Here is a 13,953-nt window from a genome sequence, read left to right as displayed (position 1 = left end):
TTTCAGTTGTGTTGAGTGCCTCTATTAGACCTTGAGTCTTGAATAGGAAAGCGCAACTCATTGCAGTTCTACTTCAGGCCTACAGAGCAAGGTTTTGCATTTGCAGTTTTATTTAATGCTGTTTTCAGATTACTCTCTTATGCGGCTTAAAGGGATTGTTCCCAAAAATTTAAATTCTGTCATCATTTACTCACCCTCATGTCGTTCCAAGCCTCTTTCTTCTATGGAACACAAAATATGATTTTGAAGAACTGTTCCCTTATAGTGGAAGTCAATAGGGTCCAAAGCCAGTGACTCACTGATTTTCATTTTATGGAAAAAGTTGTAATTTTTGGGTGAATTTAAGGCAATTTATTTTTGCAGGACCAAAGCCCCTTGTTTATAATTCAAAAATACCGTATGCAATCCTGTTTTTGTGAGGGTATAAGTTTTCTGTATGAGTATAAACTGATAAGTGAAAAACACATATCAAAATGACATTTCCTAGGTCACATTTATGTGTTTTGAACTAAAGCAAGCAGTTGCTGTATCTGTAAACTGTTGTAATCGTAGATTTTGGGATAAAACCCACACTAAGACAAGATTGCATATAATATATTATTATTATATTGTTAATATTTTTTAATGGCTTTTTTTTATTCAGTACAATGGCAAGAGAGATAAATTTGGTTTTCAAAAAAAAATTTTTCTGCCTGTGCACTGACATATGACATGATCTAAAATGTGAATCCTACGGATGACCAAATCATTGCATGGAAGTTGCTCACATCAGAATGAAGAGTGATCTGCAATATCCGGCCAGTCGTTACGATTTCATTTGTGTCCGTTTTTGTTATCCGTATCACAGGCATCTCAAGCCATATCGCCTGTGGGATGTCTTCACCCACACAGACTCTCAAGTCAGACTATACCTCAATGTGATGAGAGCTCTGACTACTAAAACAGTTTATTTTGTTGTTTATTTTTCAGTTTTGTTTTAGTTTTTCATTTGTTTTGCACTAATTATTTCATTCCAGGTTAGTGCAGGTTACAGTATTTTCAAATTAATAGTTTTCTTCTAACTTATAGAGCGAGAGACATGTGTGTGTGATTGTGTGAGAGTTGTTGAAGTCTCCTGCAGGAGCTGCATAGTTTCCGCTACAACATTCAGAGGTCTGTTTTGGAAGGACATAGTGTGCTATTGGCCAGGAAATGTAGACGGAGATGAAATGAATAAGCCTCTGGTGAGGGTTATGATGAAGGGTGAGGGAAAGTGAGGTTGGAAGAGAGTTCGAGTCTGGGACTAAGGGGGATACGCACTTACACAAGCACACACATCCTGGAAGCCGTTGTTCCTGAGTGGGAGGAAAAGAAGCCGATGGCTCTTAGTCAGATCATTACTGAGAATCATCATCATTTCCAATCAACCGTTGGAAGGAGTGTTTGAAAATGTGAGACAAAGCGTGGGGGTGTGACACTGTGTAACCGAATGACATGGCGTGTGTGTATATTTATTGCAATAAGAAGGTTCATTTGTGTGGAGTGAAACAAGAGCGCAGACACTTGGATGGGTTTGATAGATTTTTTAGCTCAGACTCCGGAACCGAGGAAGCCCCAGAGACACTCGTTACTTAATTAACCACAAAATTAGATGAATGATAAACAGAATAGAAAGAAGCTCCCCCCTCTCTCTCCCTGTTATTTTTTTTTTTCTTCCTCTTCCCCCCACCAGAGACAAGATCTCTGACTGAGTTTCAGGCTATTTGCTGATCTGTCTACAGAGAGAAATGTGCTTTAGCCCAGGCACAATTACGCTGTTGGTGTTAAAACAATATTGCAGCTTTGAAGTCTAAAGTCTTTTTTGTGTGTGAAGCCTCTTATGATTGCAGTAAATAGCTCTGATTATACTACGGCTTCATTAACAGGAATGACAAAGGAATATGGGATTATTTTAAGTGTCTAAACTGTATATATTAGAAATGAACTCTGTTTTTAGTCATAGCTGGGCTTCCTTTAACCAGTTTGAACTGCGTAACCCTTGTGGATTAGTAAACTATAATAAAGTAAACTGAGTATTGTGAAATGCTGAGTCTAAGGCCAAGGGGAGAATTTACTAAGAAATAATGCCATTTTGTAACTCTGTCTGCATTGTTTTCGCATCTCTCACTAAATAAATGATAAAAAAAACTCCACTAAAACAACCAAATCTGTGTTGAATGCAAAAATTGCACTATGTGATGATCCTGATCTTCTGGGTTGGTTCTGAGTGCTAGGGTTTATGTCATAAATTTATTAATTTTTTTGGTCGTTTGCTTTCTATCATGCTGTGATGTTAATATTCAGATTATTGGTTGATCGATATGGGTAATGCCATATTGAATATTAAATGAATGAAAACAGGCTGTAAAGGATATGCTTAATCTCTACAATGGCATGCACGGTACAAAGTCCTAGATCATATGTAATTCTTAAACTTTCAAAACTGTTTTCCAAGGAGTCATCATGTGACATTCAAATATTAACAATGACAAAATCTACAGGATGGAGACACACTCTCCCCAAGAAGTCAGACAATTTGGGACACAACCAAAAAGAGTGCTGTAAAGTTGCTGGTTCAGTTGCGCAACGAAGGCAAGTTGGGTCAAATCAGGAAGTTTATTTCTGGACCAGTGAGTTATATGCACTACTTTGAATTTAATGAGAGCGTGCCTAGCATTAACTGATGATGAATGTATTCAGCATTGAGTCCCAAACATTTTCCTCAAGCACCAGGTTTAGCTCCTCCACCCAAAGTATCCTCAACGGAGCCATTGAGGGGAATTGTTTTGTATTAATTATAGTATAGATCTCAGAGATCGCCCCTTTTATGGATAGGTGATGTCCTAAAATGTCTGCAAGAATATTCCTGGGCAAGGGGAAATTAGGAAACTGCTTATGAATAAAATCCATATTGTAAAGTATCTAAATAAGTGAGAGCTTGGTAAGTGAAATTTCTCCTGAAGTTGAATAAAGGATGCAAAAGTATTATCTATATATAGTTGGCCAACTGTAACTAAGTCATGATCCCTCCAATTGTTTTAGGCAAATTGAGTCTACTGAACAATCTTTGGAAGGTTTTGTCTGCTGAACAACTAGCATGTGGTTAAAAAAACCCCCAAAAAACAGTAAAAAACACAATGTACTTCTGTCCCTCACAGCTTTGTTTTCATTCCTGTCAAAAATTAAACATGGCTCTACCCTGACTAATAGTCTATTAGGCTGAATTTTGAACATTGGTTCCATCTGATGCTTTCAGATCAGTTAACATTGACCATTAACACAGCTTTCCCTGGTGCACAGTGACTCTGGCTGTCTAGAGGAAGTTAAACGGCAGCCCAGTACTGTTGTCTCCACCACAGACTCCTTATTTGTGCTGTATTCAACATTATTTATACAGATTGTTGCTTTATTAATCCTTAAAGGGACAGTTAGTGGCCTTCGCAGATCATTAAAGCCTCAGTTTATTAAGATGTGGACATTACCACTCAAAAGTAATGTCTGCTGCTCACATTCCTGCTGTAATTTCAGTGCAAAATCATGTGTAGCTCTTAACCGCAATAACATTCCTTCTGGCCGTGTACACGCTGCATAGATTAAGGAATGACAGTCGCATTTAAATAAGGAAATTACCTTTATTAGCATTCTTTTTCTATATTAAATACAAAAGTCACTTCCCAAAATTGCGTTTGAAATTGTGATAATCTTGTGACTGTGAACAAGAAACATTGATGCCAACTGTTTAACGTATTGGCTTTGGCAATTTTTTTTTGTTTGTTGAGAAAAATTAGTGACCATAACATGTTACGGTCTACTAAACATGTTTTTGTTCTTTAAGTGGCTGCTTTTAAACAGTATGGACTCAAACAATGTATGGGGGAACCCCTGCCACATACCTTATTTTCTGTGTATTATTATCATTTTTTTCTAGCAATGCACAAACAGTCAACACCTTTTTTCAGTTTCTCAGTTCATTTCTATAACTAACTGTTTTAATTTAATGCAAATACATTTTATTATCACTTTATTGGTTAGTGAATTTGGTTTTAGAATATGGTTGTCAATATAATTAAGTATTCAGAAAAGGAGTGGCAGCATATTTGCTTGTGTGAATGTGCGATTTGTTTGACACTTTTCTGGGGACTTGCTAAACTTGGGAAACTGGCTAAAGTCATTAAAACTCTATTCTGTACTTGTGCTTTTAATAAACATGAGATTGATTAGTATGCACAAACACACAAGCAGCAAGGAGCAAACCAAATTCACTTCTTTCAAGAACTGCATATGCAAATATAGACATTTAGAGCTTAAGTATGAGGGGAAGTTAAGTCCTCTAAATGTTATTAGAGTCATGTGTGGTTTCGTATGCGTGTGATCGGTTTGATTGAACTCCCATTGATAATGCATCTAGGCTGTGGGCCTCGTTCCATCACTGCATTGTTGCCATTGTTTTCCTCACACACTTTCCCAGCATGCATCAAGAGATTTCTCTCCCCCTGAGCTTTAATTAGTGTTCACACACGCTTCAATTAGTTGGAATAGACACAGTAAAACAGTGCCAAAATCTTTTATTCAAGAGAGAGAGAGAAAAAGAGATTTTTGTGTGTGAATAATATGCAGAATGGTTTCTTTGTGCGTGTGTATTGGTGAATTTTAATCTGCAGTTGTGGAATAGCACCAGACTTGGACACCACGAGACCACTGGAATCCGAATAAACTTGTACCAAACTCAAAGGTCATGGTGTGGCCTCAGAGAGAATAGTTTCATAGCGATATCTTTGAGTCATAGTTTTTAAATAGCTTCATTTTTGTCAGAGCCGTGACAAAGAGCAGTGGTGTTCATTCGGGAACTGTGAGTTGATTTTGGGTGATCCTGTTCTCTTTTTTCGCACTATTTTTTTCTGTCTATTGTTTTTATCATTAGAAAAGACCAAAAATACAAAACAGACTTTTTCATATTGGAGATTAATTTAAGTGTGTGTATGTCTGTGATGTCCTGTGTTTCTTCAAGAAGTCACAGAAGTGTACGGCATAAGAACTCAGCCTGTCCAACCACACAAGAATCAGTTCTCGATTCAGAGCGGCACCAAGAAATCTCTATACTTAAAAACAGATCACACACACACTTCAGATCTGGCCTCGTGGTCTATGTGGCTCTCCTCCAGTGGGATCTTGTACTCTCGGAAGTGGAGAGTAGCATCTGTCTATGCCCAGGCTGGAAATGAGTTGGGCGTTTGAAGAGTTCTTCAGACGGTCATTGAGAGAAGGGTATGGTTAACAGCGTTTGATTCAACTCTGAACGGACATGGCTGAGCAGGCCCTCCCTTAAGTGAGCAACACTGATCGCCTCGGCCACGGAAAGAGGCCATATTTCACCTGGACTTAGAGAAGCACTCCTGAACTGAAGATTACTCAGTAAGGTCCCATGGTGTCTGTAATTCAGCGGGGCACAGTCGGCAAAACAGCTCGCTGGCTATGCAAACGGCATTATTATTCACAAGTGTATGCTGTTATTTACCAAGAGCTGTAAATTGTACACAAATTGCAGATGTCGTTCTTAAACCTGACACAAGGGCAGCCTCTGAGGATTGATAATAAAAAGATGTTGGGAGAAACATGAAGGGAGCCCGAAACAGATGAAAGAGTTTTTTTTTTTTATCATCAGATAACAGTTATGGTCCCGATATATCTTGCAATATTATTAATATATTTTTTTATACTCATACTTTATGTCAGCAGTTATTTAATCTAGTTTTACTTATAAGGCATTTTAAGAGAAACATCTGAGACATAGACATAACTGAGAATTCCTGAGATATAAAAATACAACTGGGAAAACCGGAAGGAGTGTTGTCCTTGGCCCTGTGATGGGAGGGGCTCACTTAAGGTCCTGTATCGTGTAGCACTACTCACAGGGAGAGCTGGGTTGAGAGAAAAAGATGATAGAGATATGGAGAAGACAAGAGAGAAAGACAGCAATTTAGAGGAGAGAGGAGGTAAAATGCGATAAGGAGCAGGGTAATGAATTCTAATGCATGAGAGAACGGAGAACATCAGCTTTTCACAGCCCTTCTCTCGGTTTCCCAGCGGCCTCATCCTTATCTCCTCATCTCGTTGTTTTTCTCTTTCTTATCCTCCTGGAGTCACTCCCAGAAACCCAATATGTTCCTCAGCCGACCAATATGACACAGATGTGTCCAGGTGCAAATACAAAGACCAATTGTTACCAGTGACTTACCACACTGTTAGAGCAGACATCATTCTATATCTCTAAATCTTATCTGTTTCTTTTGTATCTTTCTCTTTATCCTTCTAAGGCTCTTGCACGTTACATGTTCTGGTCAGGTCAGTATAAGAAGGGGGAAAAGCTTTGGTTCCACATGCATGCGCTAGCTGGAAAGAGTTTCTCTGATGGGGCATGAAGCCCAGGGGTCTTTGGCGTTGGACCGCTTTGCTTTATGTGTGTGTGGTTTTGCAGTCCTCCATGACTTGGCTGGATTTCTTCTATTAATACTCTGTTGATATTGGCACAGTGAGGTGGAATAATACTGTTTCTATTTGCTCTCTCTATCAGTACTGCAGGAACGCTGAATAAGGAAAGAGAACTGAGTCTTTAAGTGGCTTAGCACAATGAGCAGTAGAGTTTTTAGGAAGCGCCACCTTTCCTGTGGCTCTACCTGGCGATTTTGACCCCCCCCCCCCATTAATGAAGGGATGTGAGTCCAGGAGTGACTCAGCATAGTGTCAGGCTATTTTAGGGTAATACGTGACTTTAATTTCTGATGAGAGATTTGGTATTTAACCAATCCATGAGCCTTATTCATGAACTGTGTGAGCAGAACAAATTTTGTAAAATCATTAGTAAATCGTAAAAATATTTGTATGTAAATTGTCCCATTTAAAAAGGAGTGTGGCAATTTACATACAAATGGGTTTATGAACTATTCTCAGTATAAACTGCTCGCGTTTCATGAATGAGGCTAAATGCCTAAATTTTACATGTTGATTTTGACAAAGCTATCAAAATCTAATTCCTGAAGACAAAGTTATAGACATGTTTTAATCTTCATTTTTGAGAAACCTTTTAGTATATGCATTTTTTTAATCAGTCAAACAGTCAACCTAATCACGGAAGAAAAAAAGACTTTTAATTTGAGCTTTAGGAAATCGTTTTTTTAAAACTAGCATCCAGGAACCTCCAGGGGGCGCAAGAGGGTTCTAGGGGATCTAATTGTTTTAATTGTATTTATCAGGACTTGTATTTATAGGACTGGCAAAATTAATTGTAAACTGCTCTGGTACCATATTTATTGTGAAGTACACATAAATATTTTGAAATGTATGCATTTAACATCACTCTAATAATGGGTAGAAAAAAAGATTCACTTAATGCAAAGTCAGAATTTGAATTTAACTTGATTTGTGTTTAATTTTGTTGTATTTTGTTGTACAGTAACAAAATTAAAGCCAATTTGTTAGCAAACAACACAGCGTTTTAACACTATCACGTTTTATATAGCCGCCAAAGTTTTTTTAGAAAGGGGTTCCCGCACAAGGACATCATTATATTTGAGGGTCTTCAGTATAATGCATAAAGAAACAAGTATTTTTGAACTTGAGTCATCATTTAAATTATTAGACATCTTTAAAGTGTTTTTTTTTTTTTTGCTGTCTGAAGTGTCTGGAATGGCTCCATCATATGAATTTTTCCCCCTGGTGGTCCTGAGTGGTCTCTGGAGTGGCCTGGTGGTCTCCTCGTTAGGCCTAGATAACATAAACAGGTCGGAGGTCATGTTTATACTGCTGATCCACCTTTGCGCTCATGCCTCATCATCAGAGAGATGGACGGTTTCAGAGGGTGAAGAGGATAAGGTGTCAGCTTTCTTTTTAAACTGTTTTTTTCCCCCTCTCTACAGATAAAAGACAGGGGTCATGGACCACCAAACACAAATTTCCTCCTCCTGCCACTTGATAACCGGCAACGTCTTTAAGGAAATTCATTTTTAGGCCCTTTAAGGCCCTGAATGGGAGCATTAGCATTTAAATGGCCGAACAATTGAAAAATGCATATGGATACATAAAAAAAGCCTTGTTCCTACTTTTTGGCCACTTTAAGGATCAGAAAGGCAGCGAGAGAGAAAGAGATTACTTTTAAAGCTGCTTTTCTGGAAAAGATAACTAGCTGTCCAGGTTCATTTTAATGTGAATGTGTGTGCGCGTTTGATTTTAAGACCAGACACACTTTGTCCTTTCCATTTGCTTTATTGCTAGTCACACCTTTGGCTCCTGCTGGCAGTGTAAAATCCCAGACAGGAACATTTTGGCACATTCAGATGTTTGGGCTGGAGTTCCACTTTGAAAACATTTGGGATGTGTTTTGAATTGCCTCACAATCTTTAAAAGTGTGAGAGTGTCCCTTTTCCAAACAGATCAAAACGCATCTTCACATGTTCGTGCAGAAGTTTAATGCTGAAATGATCTAAAGGATAAGAGGAATGTTGTTTTAGAATTTGAGAAATGATCTCACCCCTTCATGACAGACTGTGACTATTCATCATTTATGTTTGCACTTTTTCACAGAAAAGCTGTCACATCTGCAAGACAGTAAGAATGTGAAGGAGAGAGTGTGCAAATGAACGAATGACAGTGAGTGAGTGACATTCTGTGATACTGTGTTGACGTTTGGGATGTGCAAAACTACATATTCTCAAAATCGTCTTGTCGGTTGGTTTTCTGAATGACTAGGTCTAAAGGAATTAAGCCCTGTATGATTACAGGTTTAGGACAATCAAAAACTATTTTGAATGTCACACATTGACTTAAAGGGACAGTTCACCCAATAATGTAAATTCTATCATCAATTTCTCACCTTTATGTTGTTCCCATCATGTATGACTTTATTTTTTCTGCAGAATACAAGAGAATTTTGAAAACTGTTTTTGCCAGAACAACAATGGACCCCATTAACTTTCATTGTGTACGTGCATTGTTCCTGTTCCATGTAATAGACAGTTATTTCCTCTCACACAGGCACAGAACATGCATGCTAGTTGGTCATTGGCTGTAGTCTTTGCAGTGTGTTAAAGTGCAACTTTTGGCCCAGACGCAGGTGATGCAAGGCAATAAAACAGTCGGCTTTCGTCATAGTTCTTTCTTCTTAGCCTGCTATCATGCTAAAACACAGCATCTCACTTTTTTCCCCAAAAGGGATGAATGAAATCTCACTAATCGACTCATCGGTTGTTGACCAACTAGCCGACTAGCTGACCATCCTGACAATCCCTAGTCAATAATATTGAGAGATGAAAGGGAATGGGATTATTCTTATGCCAGAGGCTTTTTTTATTCAATCTTTAAGCTGACCTGAGAGAAGGAAAGAAGAGGCGAGAGAAAAAGAGCTCTGGTTAACTGGCAGGGCCCCAGGCAATGAGTATTCAGAGAAAACTTTGATCTTCTGCTTGATGATTCTGACCTCATGGTTTCTTCACCACACTCCATTACAACAACGCACAGAGCGAGAGAGACAGACGGCTGTGGTAATTCTTTACTGTGGTCTGTGGTTTCAGTGTTATTTTTTTTGAGGAATGGCTACTGTGAAATTAATCAGTCTTAGATTCCCTCTTGTTTTTCTACTCTAGTTTCTTTAGCTTTTTTGCTCTTTCATACATTATACCAGATGCAGTGATGTTTGTAGGTGATGAATCCATGAATTTTCTAAAGTCTGAACTGAATCCATGAAGTCTAATTGTTTCTTGACAGGTTACTGCGGGCTTGAGTTGACCAATGAAATCAGCTGCAGGGCGGGGTTTGCTGATTTGGGAATCAACTGGGAAAAAGCTTTTGACTGACATGCAAAGTGACCAACCACAATTCGTTTTGATTTTACCTGAAACAATCTATATTGTTAAAAGCGCTATGTAAATGAAGGTGACTTGACTTGACTTTACTTGACCTAATGTTTAGAAAATCGTAAGTAAAATCATCTTTTAAAATTCTGACCAAAACTGAAAAGGTGTTAATTTTCATCAGTTGTTAATTCTATATTTATTAATTAAGTTACAGCTATATTTTACAATTTTCAATTTATTTCTCTAAACAATATTACTAGTAGAAATGCACTAATATTAGAAGAAATAGAATAAAATTCCGTCCAGTAAGTCAGCAATTATTTTCATGTTTTGTTAAAAAAAAGAGTCCGATATTAAAAGTTCCATGCTATTATGGATAGATGGATGGATGGGTGTATAGATGGATAGATAGATGGATGGGTGTATAGATGAATAGATAGATAATGATGGGTTGATGAATGGATAGGCAGATAGATGGATCATCATCATATATAATTTTATGACATTTTTAATTAGTATTTCATCAATACAAGAGGTCCATTTATAACAAATTTATGATCTGTTTGCAGGTTAAAGTCATCTGAAAACAATTCTGAGATTTTCCTGGACTAAACAGGATTGTTTGGATATCAGTGCTTTTGTCCTAAACCTCACAAATTGCTCTTCTGTTGTTTCCAAACCTTTAATGTCCCTTAATTAGAGTATTGATCCACTCTAGGTTTACTTAGATCTGAATCACAGACACTTTCGATATAGTCTTGTTTTGTGGCATTAAAAGCCACTAAAACACTCAAGAGGTTGTTCCTTTATAAAGCTGCTGCCATGAACTTGCCAATGACAAGTACAAATGTTTTTTCTGTAACAAACTGAGAACTAAAGTTTAGCTGTTCTTTTTAGTGAAGGATTGTTAAATGAAATGTTAGTACGTGTATAGCTACCTGCTGCTCAATCTGAACGACGCCGAATGATGCTGAGACTGAAAGAAACATAAAGAGATGGAGGTTACTGGACATAAACGGTCATTTGTATTCAGTTCATGCTCACTCCCATACTGCCCGTTTATCATCCTTGCCTAGAGGTGGATTTGCGTGCTTTATACTGGTACAACTTTATGCTCACTACTGAGATGCTGTGGATTCCTGTGGAGTGTGTGATGATGGGGTTGTGTGTCTGTGTGGGTTTGTGTTCCCCTTTGGTGGTATAAGATTGCTTAAAATCTGTGACAGGCCCCAGAGGAGAGTCGATTCAGTCCATCTCAGTGTGAGGTTGAAACCTCCGTGTTTCTCCAGGGTGGTGGATGTGATCAACGGGGTGGGGAGGGACAGGCTGGTGGAGATGGTGATAGCCAAGGCTGTGCCTGGGGAATCTGATGTGTCTGTGTATGTGTCAGTATCTAGGGTGCAGGAAGAGTGAGGAACAGCATTGAGGTTTCACTTACACTTACATCCACATATCAGATTTAGAGACCTGGTTCAAACGTACAGGCACAGGAAGCCAGACTGCCAACACAAATCTTTTCGGTTCATCTGCTCTCAGCACAGTCGGTGGACACTCGAAACGCACAGTGTGCCATAACGGTTGTCGGCTAGTATTGGAGTTTCTTTTATTCGTTTTTGTATTGTCATCATCAGCAGATAATGGACTTCATTGTGCATGTTCTTTTCCCTTGTTTTTACGTTTCGATTTTGCTGTTGTCTTACATTCACTTTAAACTAATCTTTAAAAACACTAATTTAATAACGTAATCTTTAGTGAATCTCATTTTTAACTATGAATAACTTTTCATTTTAAAATTAATATTTTTAAAACGTACATAATACATTTGTGATGCCTAAATTCACTTGTAGCCTTTAATACAATTGTATTTAAAAAACAATTTTTTTTTACATTTATTTTTATTTATCCAATAACTAATTGTTTTAGTCTTGATATATTATGCAATATTAATGTTAAATATTGTCAAAATATATCCCTAAACTATTAATTTATAAATAAACAAATAAAATGTATTCATTTTAAAATTATATAATTTTGTATCAGTTATTTATCAAATTTTGGCCATAGCATGATAATCATTTTTGTTTTTTTGATAACGTATTTTAAAAATGTAAATATTGATCAGTCTGTAGGGGTTGGCGATATGACCTAATTTCACAGTATGATAAAAAAAAATCACGATAATGATATATATCGCGATATAGTTATTTTGTGTTATTTTATCTCATTTATATTATTAAAAAGAAGAAGAAAAAAAGCACATTTTCAAACAATAGGACAAATACAATATAACAAAAATATGAATTATACAAATTAAGTTTTTCAGGTAGGTATATTTAACATGTGGTTAGAATTAGTACATAAATGTAATCAAATGTAAAATAAAATATTGCATATAAATTATGAATTAAATATAAATGTATTATTAAAACTAAAAAAAAGTTACTCAATCAGGAATAATTCAGGAAGTTATTTTCTCTCTTGTTTGATTCACATTAATGACAGAGTAGCAGGCAGGTATATTAGGCTGCTGTCACTTTAAGACCAAACGCACAGATCCATTATACCGATACACATCTGGTTTACACCCAGCTGTTTACTTTCACTTGAGACATAATCGGCTGTGTTTACATGAATAATCCACACGATGGACATTTTGACATAATTGCGTGTGTATCTGACCATTCAAGCGCAATAAAATGTGAAAGAGAACTGATCGCATGCTGAGAGACGCAGCTTTCTGTGTACGAGCTTTGGCTGTGTGTCAGTCAGCGCGTGCACCGCATTGACTTCTTTTTCACTGCTTATTGCTGCTTAATGTGCTTTTTAACATCGAGGACATCCCAAATTCGCGATCACCTTACGAGAGAGACAGATTTCTGTGTGCGCACTTTGGCAAGTTTGGAGTTCCTTTTTAGGATATATTGCGCTTATAACTCTTTTTAACATCAAGCACGTCCCGCTCTACACTCTAAACAAAAATGGTGCTAAATAGCACTAAAAGTGGTTCATTGGCTTGTAATCATAGGGGAACCACTTTAAGTGCCATATAGCACCTACCTTTGTCAAATGGTGCTATGTAGAACCATAAGAGGTGCCATATAGCACCTTAACCACCCCAAAGAACCGCTAGTACGTAGTTGTGACATTGTTAAATAATATTATTTGGAATTATAGTAACTTTAACTTAATTGAATATGGCATTAACAATTCTAAAGCCATTTTCCATTAATTTCCTCTTTGACTTAGGTTTCATCCAGTTTCTGGATGGATTTCACTTGCATCCACATAATGAAATGACTCCACCGCTACACACACACACACACACACACAGGAAAAGTCTAAGTGAAGCTAATGGAGAAGAGGTTAAAAGAAGGAAAGATCCTCCGGAGGAAAAAGTAACCTGAGTGTCACCACTGTCTCAATTCACCTTATCTATTCTCTCAAATTAGGCTCATTATGTTATTTTTCTCTTGTTTTCTTTGTCTGTATATTATTTCACACAGATGACCTCAGTGTGTAATTTACCTTCTGTTCTTTCCTCTTCACATTTCTTCTTTTCTCTTTCCTTTGCTCTCAATTCCCTTCCAAAACACACAAATTTACCTGTAGGCTTTGTTTACACAGCAGATAAAACTGATTTATTTTTCATATCAGATCATTAGGACTGACAGTCTGTACTGCCAGTTTGCAAGAAATCAAATCTGTTTTTGTTCAGACAGTGTCATCAATATCCAGGATATCTACATTGATCGTCACAATAATGACTTCAGCTCAACTTGACGCCAGGAAAACAGTAGTTGTCATTGAGAAAAACGAGGACAGAAAAAAAAACTAATATTTTATTAAATGTACTAATTTTTATCATTTACTTTATTTAAATGTCATTTTTTACTTTATTTATTAATCTTTTTTTTAAATGAGTCGATCCCAGAATGTCTCCGAAGGGATGTTTTGTCTGATTTAGCAAGCTTTTTGGACAAATTTGTCGATTAAATATAGCCAGATATACCCGCACACACACATTGTGGCAGATTAGAGCAAATTTGCTGAAAACACACTACTTTATAAAAGCTTTGAAAAACTGTCTAAT

The 13,953-nt window shown here is 37.1% G+C and overlaps 1 protein-coding gene across 3 annotated transcripts in view; it reads left to right on the top strand.

The window, feature by feature from the left end:
- sema6bb (sema domain, transmembrane domain (TM), and cytoplasmic domain, (semaphorin) 6Bb) overlaps positions 1-13,953 on the top strand; it is a 120,678-nt gene that overhangs the window by 20,132 nt on the left and 86,593 nt on the right. The gene's annotated exons all lie outside the window — the stretch shown is intronic.

This window comes from Leuciscus leuciscus (assembly GCF_965113295.1).
Source record: "Leuciscus leuciscus genome assembly, chromosome: 13".
Taxonomy (NCBI): Eukaryota; Metazoa; Chordata; class Actinopteri; order Cypriniformes; family Leuciscidae; genus Leuciscus; species Leuciscus leuciscus.
The sequence above is the reverse complement of the archived record's forward strand: the minus strand, read 5'-3'. Positions and strand labels throughout refer to the sequence as shown.